The sequence below is a fragment of the Eumetopias jubatus genome, unplaced genomic scaffold (genome assembly GCF_037043125.1).
Source record: "Eumetopias jubatus isolate StellerSeaLion01/CBP00866 unplaced genomic scaffold, mEumJub1_p1.0 scaffold_16, whole genome shotgun sequence".
NCBI classification, from domain to species: Eukaryota; Metazoa; Chordata; class Mammalia; order Carnivora; family Otariidae; genus Eumetopias; species Eumetopias jubatus.
This window is the reverse complement of record NW_028274822.1, coordinates 47,227,741-47,244,229: the sequence shown is the minus strand read 5'-3', so window position 1 is coordinate 47,244,229 and position 16,489 is coordinate 47,227,741. Positions and strand designations below refer to the sequence as shown.

The 16,489-nt window shown below is 41.0% G+C and overlaps 1 protein-coding gene across 5 annotated transcripts in view; it reads right to left on the bottom strand.

Moving 5' to 3' along the window:
• Positions 1 to 16,489, bottom strand: part of OSBPL1A (oxysterol binding protein like 1A) — a 230,944-nt gene that overhangs the window by 199,285 nt on the left and 15,170 nt on the right. Inside the window, exon 1 of one of the 5 annotated variants that reach the window (XM_028098293.2) lies at positions 11,460 to 11,665. The exons of the other annotated variants lie outside the window; for them this stretch is intronic. The gene's annotated coding sequence lies outside the window, so the exon portion shown is untranslated. Of the gene's footprint in view, positions 1 to 11,459; positions 11,666 to 16,489 lie in introns of those variants that run through there. 5 annotated transcript variants of the gene reach the window in all.

Below are 16,489 nucleotides of genomic sequence, written 5' to 3'. Positions count from 1 at the left end.
AGGACCAGATGGTTTCACAGAAGTCGTCCACCAAACATTTCAAGGAATAATAATGCCTATTCTTCTCACACTATTCCAAAAAATAAGAGTAAGGAAAGCTACCATATTCATTCCACGAGGCCAGCATTACCCTGATACCAAAACCAGATAAAGACACTACCAAAAAAAGAACTATAGGCCAATATCTCTGATGAACACAGATGCAAAAGTCCTCAATGACATTAGCAAACCAAATTCAACAATACATTTAAAAAAATCATACACCATGATCAAGTGGGATTTATGCCTGGGATGCAAAGGTGGCTCAATATGCACAAATCAATCAAAGTGATACATCAACAGAGAAATGATCATATGGTTTTTAACCTTTAACTATATGCAGAAAAAGCATGTAACAAAGTACAGCATCCATTCTTCATAAAAATCCTCAGCAAAGTAGGTTTAAAGGGAACACACCTCAGCATAATAAAGGCCATATATAAAAAACCTACAGCTAACATCATACTCAATGATGAAAAACAGAGCTTTTCTCCTAACATCAGGAACAAGACAAGGATATCAAATTTACCACTTTTATTCAACATAGTACTAGAAGTCCTAGGTACAGCAATGAGACAAAAAATGAAAGACATCCAAATTGGTAAGGAAGTAGTATAACTTCCACTATTTGCAGATGATGTGATACTATATCTAGAAAACCCTGAAGACTCCACCGAAAAACTATCAGAACTAATAAATGAATTCAGTAGTCACAGGATACAAAATCATAGGAATTCATTGCATTTCTATGAATAAAGTAGCAGAAAGTGAAATTAAGAAAACAATCCCATTTACATTTTTTTAAGATTTTATTCATTCATTTGCGAGAGAGAGAGAGAGAGAGAGAGAGAACAAGCAGGGGGTGAGGCAGAGGGAGAAGCAGACTCCCTGCTGAGCAAGGAGCCCGATGCGGAACTTGATCCCAGGACCGTGGGATCATGACCTGAGCCAAAGGCAGACGCTTAACCATCTGAGCCACCCAGGCGCCCCCATTTACAATTTCAACAAAAATAATAAAATACCTATGAAAGAACTTAACCAAGAAGATCAAAGACCTGTACTTTTTTTTTTAAAAATTTTATTTATTTGAGAGAGAGAGAATGAGAGATAGAAAGCACGAGAGGGAAAGAGGGTCAGAGGGAGAAGCAGACTCCCTGCTGAGCAGGAAGCCCAATGTGGGACTCGATCCCGGGACTCCAGGATCGTGACCTGAGCCGAAGGCAGTCACTTAACCAACTGAGCCACCCAGGCGCCCCAAAGACCTGTACTTTTAAGCTATAAAACATTGATAAAAGAAATTGAAGATGACAAAAACAAATGGAGAGATTTTCCATGCTCATGGACTAGGACAACAAATACTATTAAAATGTCCATACTACCCAAAGCAATCTACACATTTAATGCAATCCCTATCAAAACACAAACAGCATTTTTCACAGAACTAGAACAATCCTAATTTGTAGGGAACCCCAAAGGACCTCAAATAGCCAATGCAATCTTGAAAAAGAACTGGAGATCTCACAACCCCAGATTTCAACATACACTACAAAGCTGTAATAATCAAAACACTGTGGTACTGGCACAAAAATGGACACATAGATCAAGAGAACACAAGACAGAGCCCAGAAATAACCCACAATTATGTGGTCAATTAATCTTTGTCAAAGGAGGCAAGAATATGCAATGGGAAAAAGACAGTCTCTTCAACAAATGGTGTGGGGAAAATTGGACAGCCACATGCAAAAGAATGAAACTGGACCACTGTCTTATGCCACACACAAAAATAAACCCAAAATGGATTAAAGACCTAAATGTGAGGCATGAATCCATAAAATCCTAGAAGACAGTACAGGCAGTAATTTCTCTGACATTGGCCATAGCAACATTTTTCTAGGTAGGTCTCCTGAGGCAAGAGAAACAAAAGCAAAAATACAGTGGTGGGACAATATCAAAACAAAAAGCTTCCACACAGTGAAGGAAACAATCAGCAAAACTAAAAGACAACCTACTGAATGGAAGATATTTGCAAAGAGACATACCTGATAAAAGGTTAGTATCCAAAATACATAATTTAGAGGTGGATGGCTGGCTCGGTTGGAGGACTGTGCAACGTTTGATCTCAGGGTCGTGAGTTCAAGCCCCACAATGGATGTAGCAATTAAAAAAAATAAACTTCATATATATATGAAGAACTTCTACAACTCAACACCAAAAAATAATCAATTAAAAATGGGCAGATTAACAGACATTTCTCCAAAGACGACATCCAGATGGCCAACAGACACATGAAAACATGCTCAATATCACTAATCCTCAGGGAAATACAAATCAAAACTACAATGAGGTATCACCTCACACCTGTCAGGATGGCTAAAATCAACAAAACAAGAAAGGAGTGTTGGCGAGGATGTGGAGAAAAAGGAGCTCTCGTGCACTGTGGTGGGAATGCAAACTGGTGCATTTGGAGGACAGTATGGAGATTCCTCAAAAAATTAAAAATAGAACTACCCTACAATCCAGGAATCACACTGCTGGGTACTTAGACCCAAAATTCAAAAAGACTGATTCAAAGGGATATATGCATCCCTATGTTTACTGCAGCATTATTTACAAAAGCCAAACTACAGCAGTCCAGTTGTCCATTGATGAAGATGTACACACAAATATTATTCAGCTGTGAAAAAGAATGAAATCTTGCCATTTGCAAGGACATGGATGGAGCGAGAGAGTATAATGCTAGGCAAAATAGGTCACAGAAAGACAAAGACCATAGGCTTTCACTCATATTTGGAATTTAAGAAATAAAACAAGCAAAGAGGGAAAAATGAGAGAGACAAACCAAGGAAGAGTCTAATAGTAATAACGATAAGAGAACAACCTGATGGTTACCAGAGCGGAGAGGATGAGGGGGATGGGGGAAACGGGATGGGGATTAAAGAGTGCACTTACAATGAAAAAAAGTAAAATGATAAAAATACAAATAAATCTTACCCACTTAAACAGTCCATTGTAATATCGTATTAACCACGGCAGTTGTTAATGCCTACCAAAGACGGGCTGCTACAGGCACTGGAGGCACAAGGATGACCACACAATCTCTGCCCTTCAGAAACAGGGCGAACATGCCAATAATCATCCCAGTACGTGCCAAGAATAGTAATGTGTGCAAGGCGCAGTGACTGTATGGGACAAAGCGCATGGTCAGCTCTTCGTCTGCATCAGTTATAGAAGGAATCACAGAGAAAGTGACTTTCAGTCTGGAACTTGAAGAATGAAAGCTCACCAAGACCAGCAGGGTGAAGGAAGCTGCTAACACGGACAAATGTCAGGAAAGGAACGGTCCTGGGTGAAGCTGTGATTCTGTGTCGGGAGTGAGGAGTTTGAAACTCCTGCAGGAAAACAGGGAGAGGTCCAGGCAGCAGCTTGAGCAGAAGCACACAGTTCTTGGCTAGAATTCACATGGTGGGAGTCAGTCGTCAGCGTATCAGTGGTCATTAAAGTCAGAGGAGTAAATACGATTGCTCATAGGGAGAAAACCAACATTTAAGGGAAGGAAGCCAGTGACTATGATCTAGCAGAGAAGGACTAAGGTTGGAGAAGGGGACAGAAAAGGGTGATAGCACTGAAACCAAGAGAGGATAGAGTTTCAAAGGGGTCAGAAGACGGGTGTGAAATGTTAAAGGAAGCACCAGGCCAACGTCTGAAAACGCTGGCTGGTTTGGCCGATCAGAGGTCACTGATGAACTCAATACTTGCAGTGCAAATGACAGAGGCAAAAACAGATGAGGGTACACTGAGTAATGAATGAGGGATATTAAGGAGAGAGGGCACCAGACTCCTTTAAAGTAACTTCATTCTGAAGAGCTAGTGGTAGCTCCAGTTTCAGGATATTAGATACCTGGGCCTGTTTACAGGCCTCAGGGAAAGAGCCAGAAACAGGAAAAGCTTGACATAAAGGAAAAAGGAGGGATGTGGGATTGAGAAGCTCCTAGAGGGGCCTCAAGTAGGTGGATAAAAAGCCCAAGAGAAAGCAGCATGGCACGGAGGCCACAGGCAGGGCAGATGGTGCTTAAGGGGCTGGTGGGGGAGGCCAGGTAGCCCAGGAAGAACTTCCATCCGATGGCTACCAATTTCCTCAGAAGAGAAACAGAGTCTTAGATATCTTTACAGGGTTGGAGAGAACTCTTACTATAAGACAGGATGGGGGGGGCGGGGCGCGAGTGTAAGAGGTAAATAAAATAGATTGTTTTATGTTAAAATTAAGAAGGGAATAAAGCCAGTTAAATTTCACCAAAACAGGAGAAAAAGAAAGAAAATCTCTTGCGGCTTTCTGCCTAACTCCCATGGGTTTTAATGGAGGTGCCTGTTTAAAACATTCTACTGGCAACTTGGACAAGCTGTCACTTTCAAAGCAATTTTAACCCCACATCCATCAAAACTAATTAGTCTATCAGCAGGTCTAGCCAATTCCAGAAGTTTGCTGACCGTAAAACTTAGGACTCAAGTAATATCCTTGAAGATAAATTCCTATTTCCCCTACATTTCTTTTATAAACTTTTATTACCTTAGAATGGGGGGGAACCTGACACTTTCTATCTCCCTGTAGAAACAAGTTTATAAAATCACATATACATTTAAAACTTACTCCCCTGAACAAATCATTTTATAAGTGTTAAGAGCAGAAAACAGTAAGAATACATTTTATAGCAAGATAATTTCTCAGTGGCTCTAACAGTCAAAATAGCACAACTCCAAAAATGCCTGTAATTGAAAAACTGAGTAAATCTCCTAAAATGCTAGCAGTACTAACTAGACCAGTATAATCATCTTTATGTTCCTTACAACTATGCTACAAAGAAACCATTCCAAACCAAGGCATGACAACTTCTCCATTTTAAGAATCATAACGAAGAATCCACTGCTGACTATGTAGACCTGAACTTTAGAATATCCACTACTACCTAAAACCATGTGCCTTAGGCAGGCATCCAGGTAGTCATCAGCACGGGATAGGAAGGTGTCCAATGTGACATCCACACGAAGCTGCAGCTTCCCTACCACCACCAGGGCCACCGTAAACTTCCCTGTCACTAGTGTCACACAAGGGGACTTAATTGAAGGCTTACCACATTCAGGTATTGCCCTGAACTCTGATGGCTCATTAATGAAGAAAACCAGACCTTAAACTAGGGGAACTTAGAAGTACTGTAGTGTACAAATCAGGTACTTTCCACATCTCTCAGGAGGTCTGACTTGCCCTCTCCATTCCCAACCTCAACCAGATCCCTCACCGTATTTGCCACATTTCAGTCTGTAAGGATTCATGTAGTCATTTCTTTGCAATTCCTTATACTGTTAAACTTGAATAGGACAAGGGTCCCATGTCCATTATGTTCCCCACTATATTCCTAGTACCTAGCAAGGTGCCTAGAACACAGCAGGAAATCAAACGTTAAATAGGTGGACAGATGAACGGACATAGATTTATTTTGTTCTCTGAGAACAAAGAAATTCTACCTCCCTATAAGAAGGCCTAAAGGCCATGCCTGTTATAAAGTGGTACACCTTTATTTAATAACAAAACTAGTTTTTTTTAAAGATTTATTTGAGAGAGAAAAAGAGAGAAAGGGCAAGTGCGCACGGGGGGGGGGGTGGCGGCAGAGAGAGAGAGAGAATCTAAAGCAGAACCCCTGCCTCCCCCCGCCCCTGCTGAGCGGGGAGCCCGATGCAGGGCTCGATCTCACAAACCTGAGATCATGACCTGAACAGAAACCAAGAGTCTGAGGCTTAACCAACTGAGCCACCCAGGCGCCCAAAGTTTTTTTTTTCCTTATATGCCACAGGAAATTAAAATCATACCAAAAAAGAGAACTTTAAAATATATATATATATATACACTCTAGGATTACTAAGCATTACTATTTAATTTGATACATCTCTAACTTATAAACTAATTTCTAGGAATAATAGTTAACTTTAGGGAAAAAAAGCCAAATAAAAGAATCCAAATTCACATGTTGAACAATTTTTAAAAAAACATTCTTTGGTATCATGAGCTTATTTCAGAAAGGGGCTTTGTCTCTGATGTTTAAGAAAAAGAAAAAGGCAATTCGTTAATGCAGCTGATCAGAATGGATTTGAGCCAGAGCCTATCAACAAATATTCTTCACCATCATCTTGTGGATATTTTCAACTGCTCTTTTCACATTCATGCAATTCCAAGCTCTCTTTTTAAAATACATTGAGAGGGCACCTAGGTGGCTCAGTTGGTTAAGCGACTGCCTTCGGCTCAGGTCATAATCCTGGAGTCCTGGGATCCAGTTCTGCATCAGGCTCCCTGCTCAACGGGGAGTCTGCTTCTACCTCTGACCCTCCCCCCTCTCATGTGCTCTCTCTCTCATTCTCGCTCTCTCAAAAATCTTAAAAAAAAAAAGATTTAAAAAAATAAAATACATTGATTTTTAATGACCAAGAGAATGTTTTCAAGGAAATAACTAGACAAAAAATATTTTGAGCTTCAAAAACTGGGAGACTCCAGACTATTTTGCCTTGTTTCCCATCCTGCCTGAGGAAGCTAGGCTTCTAAATTATTTTGTAGAAAGGAAATTTATATTTTGTTTTATAAACACTGTAAGTTACCTAATTAAACTGATCTCCATACTTGATAAGTCAGTCCATCCATGCCACTAAATGCCCATTCAATACAGCGGATAAATTCCGTAGCCCTCACAACTCTTGAGATTTGGCAAAGACCCTAAAACTCGTAGCCTAAAGGACAATCGTGACATGCTAAATTTGGCTGGAGGTCTACCGTAAGCTGAATTATTTTCCTTTATTGTTCAAGTTTAATTTCTACAGAATCAAAGTAGAAAATTCCTGAAGAAATCAAAGAATAAAGTTCAACAATCAGTTAATTCACCTGAGTACCATAAACTCAAAATACTAAACAATTTGTCCTTTGAGTTCTTAACAGTATTTAAAAAGTTAAGATTCAAAGATATCAGGCTAACTTTATTCAATCATACATAGAACAACATTTCACTGGGCATCCTAAAACGTCAGGAAGGTATAGCAGTTTCTCAAAAATTAAACAGAATTAAAATATGACCCACAATATACGCAAAAGAATTAGAGCAGGGACTCGAACAGATAATTGCTCACCCACGTTCACAGCAGCATTCTTCACAGTAGCCAAGAGGTGGAAGCAATCTAAATGTCCAGTGACAGGTGAATAGGAAAAAAGTGTGGTATATACATACAATGAATTAGTGTTGAAAATTCTGACACACTACAACATCTACAAACCTTGAACATATTATGCTAAGTGAAATTAGTCAGACACAAAAGGGCAAATATTATATGATTCCATTTATAGGAGGAACCCAGAGTAGACAAATTCACAGAGAATAGGATACTGGTTACTAGAAGCTGGAGGAGGGAGTGGGGAGTTCCTGTTTGGGATGATGAAATAGTTCTAGAGATGGATAATGGTAATGCTTGCACAACAATGTGAACGTACTTAATGTCACTGAATAGCATACTTAAAAATAGTAAAAAAAAAAATTGTATGTGTATTTTACAATAAAAAAAGTCAGGGAGCTCTGAAATATGGCTCTTACAATTGTCAAATAGGTTTTGTACTATCAAAGTCAAAGGACTGGGTGTTATGCACAAACAATGAATCATGGAACACTACATCAAAAACTAATAATGTAATGTATGGTGGTTAACATAAAAAAAATTTAAAGAAAAAGTCAAAGGGAACCTAATTATTCAGAATTTACCATGACTACATGTTGTGATTTTAAAAATTCTCAGATATACTGCTTTTATGCTTGGTATTATTACAATAATATTTGAAACAATGTATACTAGGAATTTTAGTGAGAAAAATTAAATTTATGAACATATTTTACAAACTAAATCTAACATAAAAATCTGTAGTGCACTTAGTTAGCACTGCATTCCAGAGTAGCTAGCAGCTCAATGGTGTGGGGTTTTTTCCCCATTATCACATTCTCTTAAAGTGAAAAAATCTTAAAAATTGAAGTTACTATGTAAAAACATGGCAATAGCAAGAAAATAAATTTTGCCCTCAATCTTACTAACTCCTAGCAAATAATCAGTGAGTTCTCTAATGGTACACCTGTATGTACATATGTACGCATATAAACATATACAAAACTATAAATTTGTGGGCGCCTGGGTGGCTCAGTCGTTAAACGTCTGCCTTTGGCTCAGGTCATGATCCCAGGGTCCTGGAATTGAGTTCCGCATAGGGCTCCCTGCTCAGTGGGGAGCCTGCTTCTCCCTCTCCCTCTGCCTGCCGCTCCCCCTGCTTGTGCGTTCTCTTTCAAATAAATAAATAAAATTTTTTAAAAAGTCGCTTAATTTTTAATTCAGTGAAACTTTACAACTTCCTTCCAATAAGCCTTTGTGCCCTGATAGACAGCACTGCTTCCTTCGGAGGAGAAATGATTAGAGAAGTAGCTAAAATTGTAATATGTCACACTACAGTTTGTAAACCATTGAAGTCAATGTAAAAATGTTTATTCCAAATTATTTACTTTATATTTGACATATTTACACTATTTTCTCTTCCTCGTATTTGTCATGTACTCACACGAACCTGGATGCCTGCTACAAACAAATTAAAAGAATAATCCTACTTGCTGTGTATTTATTTTACCTTTATTTGGTTTAAAGTGTTAATCGAAATTTGTGAAAATTATGTAAGCTTGTTGGCCCTGCTTTATGAAATTGTTTAAATTAATCTTAAGTTGCTATACATTTTAGGTGCTGTAATAACCAAGAACTCTTAGATGCAACCCTGATTTGGATTTGACAGATTCTGAAAACGATTAACTACTGTTTCAAGCAGTTTGGATCTATAGAAGCAAAAGGCAGAAAAGTCCACATATTTGATAAATCCAGTTCTAAATAGTAAAAATACTCTAACACGGAGCTTGTTACCTTTTAATGATAAAATTCCTTAAATTTTAGATAAAAGGTATTTAAATGTTCTCCATTTTGTTTCACATTTGAAAATTACCTTCCAAACTTAATCAAATTAGGTATACATAATAATATATGTTATCTACCATATCGTCAGAAGTGTCTCTTTAAAGAAAAGCTTTAACAAAGTAAAAACGTGCAGTTACTTTCCACTGTCACACGATAGGAAAATGGACAAAGACTGTTTTTACTACACAGATATTTCCTATCTGCTGCCTAATACAAGAACTCAAAGTGAGTGACCTGGTAGTTCCTCTTACTGAAAGTGTTAAAAATTACATATGGTGACAGACGGTAACTACATTTATCATGGTAAGCATAGCTTAATGTACAGAACGTGCAATAACCAGGATGTACACCTGAAACTAACAACACTGTATGTCAACTATACTTAAGTGAAAAAGCTTTAAAACTATTTCTTATACTTGCCTACCTTATAGTGGCTTAAGTCAGATAAGTGAGGGAAAATCCAACACTTCTAGGGATCAAGAGTATCCTGTAAGATACTTACATGACATCATAATCATCAATTTAAATTGTACAAAGTACCTGATGGTATCTAACACTTCATTAATGAATTCTGGCAAGATTGGTATAATTGGGTACTTACATGGCTCACACCTGCCCTCTTTCTAGGAACTGTAAAGAATTTACTAGTCATTCAAAAAGTTCTGATTACCACCAGACTTGGCTTGAAAGAACTGACATGGTTTCTAACCACTTCAAATTTCTCGTGTGCACTTGCTAGCTCATTCTCTCCTTCACATATTACTCGTTAAGCTGATTTCTACTTTCTACTACTTTTCTCAGTGAATACATAAAGTACAAAAGCTCAGCTTTTAATGTGAAGAGGTAAGAAAGGGCTAAAGTTCCAACTTGAAAAGATCAAATATACAGATGTAGCTGTAAAATAAAACCACGAACAGAAAAATTTAACAGGCACTGCACCATGTTATCCTAAAAAACAAAACAAAACAAAACCACACACCTGGCTGTATTCCCCTACTTGTTGATTCAAAACAAGTACTTCCTTCTGTCCTAAGGGAAGAGTGGGGGGAGTGATGCTTTTTAGAAACAACTTCTAGCTGCTCTGATTTATAGGTTTAAGTCCTGCTTGAATAATACCTCCAAGACTGAAGGGCCTCTAGACAAGGATTAGCCACCCACCACAAATTTCTGGGGACAAGATTCTGCTGAGATGTTTAACAAGTGTCATCTGATAAAGAGACCTTGGCAAAAGCCTACACAGAGTTAAAACAACTGCTCCAGATAAATCTACTCAACTTGCGGCAGTTAACTCCTGTTTTGAACATCAAATATTCAATGCTGCCAGGGAGAAAACAAAAAGGCGATAAATTTTAAAACTGTTACTGACAACTTTCTTTTTCTTCCCCCCTCCTGTAGAACTAGCGGATGAGAAGAGGATGGATTTTGTAACCATTCGGTAATTGACGCAGAGTTCTTTAAAGTTTCAACTGGGGAATTCAGAAATTACACCTACAATACTGGCTGCGTAAAATTCGTTGTTCTCAGGGTTAGTACGCAAACATCGCTAGCCCTCAGTCAACAAAATTATCTTCCAAATGCTTAGCAAAGAAGTGAGGATATTCCGAACTCTATCCATAATGCATCAACTACAATGCTAAGGCTGAAGCTTTCAGGAAAAACACATCACTGATGTTAAAGCTAATTATATTACCAAATCCACAACAGCCTAATAGCTAAGTTTGCTACATTGGAGCAGCCTTAAGTTAATATCACAACGCCAACCGTTCAACTTCACAACCCCGTCTGCATAAAGCAACGACTTTGACAATGAAAAACTAGGATTAACTAAATCAGAAAGACCCTTTCAGCGCCTTCTGCCAATCAATAGGGTCACGGGGTAAATGAATCATTGTTTCTATTGTGCAGCGGCAATCTTTCATACTGTTTCTGAATCCCTTTGATAGTCTTCCATGCTTGTCGAATTAACCACGAGGCACACTGAGATGGTCACATGGGCAGCTCGTGACTTCTACTGAGAATCAGTCGTCTCCTCACGGGAGTAGGAAACTAAAAGTTAAGATGCACACATCCAAGTCCCGAGAAAGCACGCAGCTGATGACTTGGTAAAGAATGCATGTGGCACCAGCACGAAGTCGTAGCACCCGGAGTGAAAGTGCAACGAACGCCAACATCTTGCTACTTTTAACAACTAACTTCGCTGCAGCGCCGGAGAGCCAGCGGCCGCAGGGAAACCGAACTCGGGCTGGGAGCCCAGCATCACCCCGCCACGACTCTGACCGGCCTCGGCGACGGCGCGGGAGAGGCCCGCGCACCCCCCACCAGGGGCGGACAGATCTTCCCCGGGCACCAGGCAGGGGGGGAGCCCGCTCACACAGGAACCGGCCACGGAAACTGACCTACGCGGTCACCCGGGCTCCCAGAGCTCCCGGGGTGGGGGGCCACGACGATGAAACGGCTGGCACCGACTCTGGCTGGCACAGCCGGAGACTTGTGGCCCTGCGGAAAGACGGTCTCCGGGGTCCCGGGAACGGGGCGGAGCGCGGGACGGCCAGGCACGGCTCCGCGAGATAGCACCGCCCCACCACGCCGCTCGCCCCACCTTGCCGCTCGCCCCACGACCGCGCGCGCACGCTCGGATTATTTGTGTCGGGCCCCTGCGGCACGTGACCGGCGCGCTGGCCTCCAGGCGTGTGCTTGGCGCCCCGAGCAGCGCTTCCGCCCCCGCCCGGCACGCCCCGCCCCCGCACGCTCCCGTCCCGCCTGGACCACAGACGCCGGTTCAGACTTTGCCAAGGGCAGCTAGGAGTGCCAAAACATGGTGCTCGGTCCACTACACCCCGACTCGGAAGAAGTGGACCTGATACTTAGAAGCGGTGGCGGGGAGAGGAAGCCTCCCAGGCTGAAGCCGGTGCTTCGAGTTAATGCTCTGGAAATTTATGAACAAATACATCACCCAGCTGCCTAGATTTTTTTCTTTTCTACTTTGTTTGCGACTTTACCCGTGGGGACTTAATTGGCAGTGTAAATTGGCTACACCTTCTTTTCACGTGTCAAAGGATGGTCTTCAAATGCCATTCAGGTGTAACTTATAAGATAGGTACCAGTGAAGGATGCTTAAAGAGAAGAGGATTTACAAATTTCCTTCACCTCCTCCCCTCATCAAATAATCTTTCATAAAGAGCCTACCTCTTCATACTCAATGCACAACAGGTCTAGCCAGAGGACATAATTACACAGCGTACAACATGAAGTTTCAAACTCTAGTATAATTGCAACTTCAAAAATTTATGCATAACTAAAAAAGACGAAATTATGAGCATATGAAAATTTTTGGACTTTTTTGTATTTTCCAGTGTATTTAATGATTTTTGTAATGAAAAATAAATAGGTATCATTTCTAAGGAACTATAGTTTTTCTGTCAATTCGATTTTGGAAACATGTATTGAGAACCTATTATAGGCCGGCTGGTCATTGCGCTTAATTTTAATTATTTTTAATAGTCACATGTGGCTAGCAGTTACCATATTGGTTCTAGAACGAGAAAGAAATTACTACATTTCCCCCAATCACGTCAAACTCTCTCTTGAGAAACGTTTGGCAGACGTAGAACCTCTGGAAACAGTTAATAAATATTTTCTCCAAACTCTTTTCTGAGCTTATGAGAAGATAGGTATTTTAATTTTGCAGATGGAATATGTGCTATGGTGAACGCAGTGAATTGTGCAAGACTGTTGAATCACAGATCTGTACCTCTGAAACAAATAATACAATATATGTTAAAAAAAAAAGATAGCAGAAGGTGAAGAATGAAGGGGGGAAATCGGAGGGGGAGAGGAACCATGAGAGGCAATGGACTCTGAAAAACAAACAAGGTTCTAGAGGGGAGGAGGGTGGGGGGATGGGTTAGCCTGGTGATGGGTATTAAAGAGGGCACGTTCTGCATGGAGCGCTGGGTGTTATACACAATGAATCATGGAACACTACATCAAAAACTAATGATGTAATGTGGTGATTAACATAATAAAAAATTTAAAAAATAATTTTGCAGATGGAGCATGTTACAGTAACTATGTCATCCTTATCTACAATGCATGTAAATAGGAATAGAAATGGAAGCTCTAGATGTATGGAGAGGGGCTTTGTGAGTAACTGAGCCTTGGCTCTGCCATTCCCATGCCTGCCTGACCCAGTTGAAAAATTAATCAGTTCTTCAGATGGTGATGCACTTCAGAATTGCCCACTGCCTGGTGCAGACTAGATCCACCTAGTATTCTTTTGTTTGCTTGATTCAGTAAACTTAGGAGCCCACAGCTTTCTACCACTGTTCTCCTCTCCACATCCCAATGATTCCCTCTAGATTACAGTACCTGATGTTTGTGTCTCTGCAGTTTTGTCTTAAGCCTGAAACACCCTAGAATGCACTTTGTGCCTTGTATGTTTTACGAACACTCCCCTGGTACCAGTGTGACTTTGAAGTGCTGTAGGAGCACACTAAAGGCTTGTTAAATCTTACTAAAAGGAGGATTTTATAGACTGAGACTTTGGGGAGGGCTTTGGGTAATTACTGCCTGGAATGCTGAAAAGCAGGTCAGATGTCATCAGGCAAATCCACATAAATTGTTGAGTTGGGGGAAATTAACCATCCCCTTATACCTACATATTAAGTACTTTGTAGTTATTACTCACTCCAGGCCATAAATGCTATGAGGTCATTGGAGGTTTTTCTCTCTTAAAAGCTGACTGTCTAAAAATTTTTTTGTCATTTGTGCCATTACACCCAGTTTACTTAATAACATAAATAAGCTGGCTTATTTTCAGATATTAAATTATTTTTAGCTAGACTTAATTCTGTGCCTGTCCCTCTTAAGCAACTGAACTTCTACCAATGATTGATTTTGCTGGGTCCCCACACAAAAAGCTCAGAAAGGTCTCCTTTACCTATAGTTTCCTGGTTGCAAGCAATAAGCACTGACATTGGCTAACAAGCAAATAGGGAATTGATTGCAGTATCAAAGAAAGGTCTGAAAGTCTGGCCTGGCGAGGGCAGGACTAGGGCATTCCAGGGATTAGAGCAGGAGAAGCTAGTCTATAGCTTTTCCAAGGAATAAGTTCTGATTATTTTTGTTTTCCTATACTATCTATCTTCAGAAGAGGCAAAATTAAGAGAGGGAGAGATTGACTTTGGCTGACAATCCCACAAGATTACCTTCCATAGGAGAAGTAACTCCTCACCTACACACACACACACACACACACACACACACACACACACACACACACACACAGAGTCGTGGTGCAGTGCTATAACGAGAAGAGGCAATGGTTGATGGGCAGCCACCATCACAGAAATGCCCATTACAGCCTCTTTTTTGTTTTTCAATCAAGCCCTTCTCTTTCATAGCTTTTCCCATAAGGCTCCTTGGGCAATATTTCCAGCTCCACCTTTAGCTCTTAGCTCTATTCCAGATCCACCTTTAGCTCTTAGCTCTATTCATCATGAAATACACCCTGCTTTTCCATCCTGGCTGCCTGACAATTACACTACCCCTTCTTAAAAGTCTTGGAGAGTCTGCCCCTCCCATAGCCCTGTTTTGAGAGCCTCCTTACGCAACCTGCTATTCTTGGCTTGGCAGAAGGCACAGGGTCAGGGCCTACCTGAATGGTCCCTTTCTAGCAGGTTTACCACAGATCTGGTAGATACTCTCTGCCCAACAGAAAAGCTCTCCACTGAGTAGCATTAAACCATCTGGATTCTCTCTGGGTCTGACTGTGAAGTCTACAAAGTACAGTCTTTAGCCAGGGTAGATGCATAAAGGCATAGAGGTGAGTGAAGGCAGAGAACAGAAACCATGGGATGGCTCGAAGGAGAGTAGAAAAAAAGATGATCAGGAGTAGAAGCAAAAGCGGAGAGACCCCAGAGTGTGGGAACTCTGGAGTAGGGAGCCAAGGGTGAGGCTCCCTGCTGAGAGGGGACTAAGTGGTGGCTGCCTTCGTATCTTCATCAAGCTTTCAGAGCGGCACAGATGTTTCTGCTTTTACCTCTATATTGTTGCAACAAATCCTTCTCTTTACCTGATGAAACCTAAGCATCACTCTATTCCTTGAGCCCAGAGAGAGCCTAACATGTCACCACTACCCCCCTTCCCTGCATTCTTCTCCCTTGTTCTTAATCTCTAACAAACAACCCTGTCAATGCGGCCTTTCTTTTCAATAGCCGCGTCTTCCTTTAGGGTCTCTACTGCTCCCTGCTCTTCTGAGCCTTCTAAAATCCACCTCTTTTCCAGAGTCTCACTAACCTCCCCTATCTGTTCTGAGTCACCTTTCAACACCTGGTAACAGCCGGGTCAAAGGCCCTACTCTCGATGAGTTACCATAGCATGAAATATTGGTTCATTTACTAAAGTCATGAAGATCTCAGCACAGGGATTTGATGGACTGGTCTTTGGGCCTGAATTGGAAGTATCAATCAAACGACAGACTTCTGGATCTTAGATTTGGAAAAGCCATCAGAATCATCTGGTCCAACCTCAAACCCAAAGCCACATCGCTGGCAACCACGTTCTGAAGAGGTATTTCCACAGCCTGAGGCTGGGAAATTCTTAAAGCGGCAGATCACGGTTTCCCAGGGCAGCTCAATTGCCAGCCTCCCACCGCCAAGATTGCTGTTGGTAGAAGTCTCTTCGCCCAAGGCAAACGCTGGCTCCAGCCAGCTCTCACCCGTGGGTCCTCAAGATAAAGCCAATTAGTTTAATTCCCTTTTCACAGGCCATTCTTCTAAAAAGTTTAAAGACTTATGGGGCTCAAATAACATGACATGTGGGGTAGCTTTTAATGAATGTTAAAATACACTACAGATGTACAGTACTGGATTCTCTCCACTACCGTAAACTCTCCTCATTCTTCTTCATACCCAACGAAGGAAGATTCCTAGACGGGCAGATCACTGCCTTACAGAGCAGCTTGAGGGGGGCAGAATACACAATCCCAGAATGTGCCACTTTGGTATGTGGATATTTTCAAGCTGAAGACAATTGGGCTCCAGCAGATTCAGGAAGAGATTTTTACTTCCCCCTTAACTGCCTAAAAGAATTTAGATCAGGGGCCTGTAGCAGGAAGAGAGCTAGTACTAACAGATAACTTTATATCAGAAAAGACTTATCCACATAGCATGGCAAACATTTGCTCTTCTCATCTTCTTCTGATTGTCTTCCTCCCCTTTGAAGCCCCAGGCCTCTTTCCCCTTCTCCTTAGCTCAGGATGGCATATAAGTCTCCATTCCCTGACTGCAGGGGAGTATCATGTTTTTATGGGGCTCCGGTACATACAAAATTTGTTTTTCTCGTATTAATCGGTTTTATGTCAATTTAATCATTAGACCAGCCAAAGAACCTAGAAGGGAAAAGTTTTCCACCCCTATAAGCTCAA